The sequence below is a fragment of the Hemitrygon akajei genome, chromosome 8 (genome assembly GCF_048418815.1).
Source record: "Hemitrygon akajei chromosome 8, sHemAka1.3, whole genome shotgun sequence".
NCBI classification, from domain to species: domain Eukaryota; kingdom Metazoa; phylum Chordata; class Chondrichthyes; order Myliobatiformes; family Dasyatidae; genus Hemitrygon; species Hemitrygon akajei.
Genome location: NC_133131.1, coordinates 108,067,552 through 108,068,883, shown reverse-complemented (window position 1 = coordinate 108,068,883; position 1,332 = coordinate 108,067,552). Strand labels below are relative to the sequence as shown.

The following is a 1,332-nucleotide window of genomic DNA, read 5'->3' as shown; positions in this document are numbered from 1 at the left end:
TGCAAATACAATTAAACATCTTGGAACATTGCCAAGTGCAATCAGTCTTTCTGTGGATCATTGAAGGCGGAAAAGTGTGGAGGAAGAATTACTGAATCTCATATATAGCAGTTAATTTGTTTGGTAATCACAAGAGACACTCTAGACAAGGGAAGTATACATTCAATAATCTCTCAGCTTTTTGTTTTCAGGCACCTTAGTCAGGGTGAGATCACCTTATTTTTACTTACTGAGAGATCTTCAATACAGTGCTACTGGAATAATGGTATATTTTTAACTCCATTACTCTGTGCTCTTTATTGATGGAGATTTGCTCCAGTAAAACTGGACAGAAAAGGAACTCATTTCAAATTTGTAAAAATAGGCCTAAATGCTTCTGCCCTATTTATTAAAATGTTACAACAGAAATTGGATTACATATCTTTGTGCAGTTTTGGCATCAACTCAGATCGTCAAGAAATCATGGAATTGTTCAGAAATTTCTACAACAGCTTTAAGATATTTGATGCCCTGAAAGAATGGTTGAAGTGGGATCTGTGAGGTTAATGTTAGTGCAGTGGCTGACACTTTACCTTGCAGCAGTCAATGAAGACTGGTAGCACTTAAAGGTGCAGTCCCCATGGCAACAAAATATACCATGGTGGTGTCACAGAGGGAAGGAGAGAGAGATGGCACTCAGGTATTCTAAAAGGGCAATTGAAGTGCTCATTACTGGGATATAGTTCTGGAGGGGCTATAATTCCTGACAAAGTAACATTGAAATCAGATTTTTTCAGAGCAGAAGCAGGTCACTTAGATATTTCAACAAGCCTCCTTATTATAGGATCCTGAACTTCTTGGTCCTTCCTGCAGCGAATCTGTCAACATTGTTGGAATTTTTGTGCTCGCTTCGGCAGCACATATACTAAAATTGGAACGATACAGAGAAGATTAGCATGGCCCCTGCGCAAGGATGACACGCAAATTCGTGAAGCGTTCCATATTTTTAAAAAAAAACATTGTTGGAATTTTGTAGGTTTCTATGAGATCCCCTGGCAATCATATAAATTCAAGTGAATATAAACTAATTGACCAAAACTCTATTCCTACATCTGGTGAACCATCTGGTTTCTTAACCAGCTGCTGCACCCGCATGTTTACTTTCAGTAACTGGTGCTCAAGAATGTTTTTCATTGATTACAGCTCTGCATTCCACACTGTAATCCCCTCAAAACTAATCAATAAACTCCATGACCTAGGCATTTTGCAGCTGAGTTCTCAATCTCCTCACTTACGAACCCATCAATTCAGATTAGTAACAACATCTCTTCCACAAAATGTAGCATTTGAACC

The 1,332-nt window shown here is 38.4% G+C and overlaps 1 non-coding gene across 1 annotated transcript; it reads left to right on the top strand.

Moving 5' to 3' along the window:
• Nucleotides 1-880: 880 nt before the first annotated feature.
• LOC140732564 (U6 spliceosomal RNA) lies at nucleotides 881-987 on the top strand. The gene has a single exon (XR_012100091.1). It is a non-coding gene; the product is annotated as a U6 spliceosomal RNA (small nuclear RNA).
• Nucleotides 988-1,332: the final 345 nt, after the last annotated feature.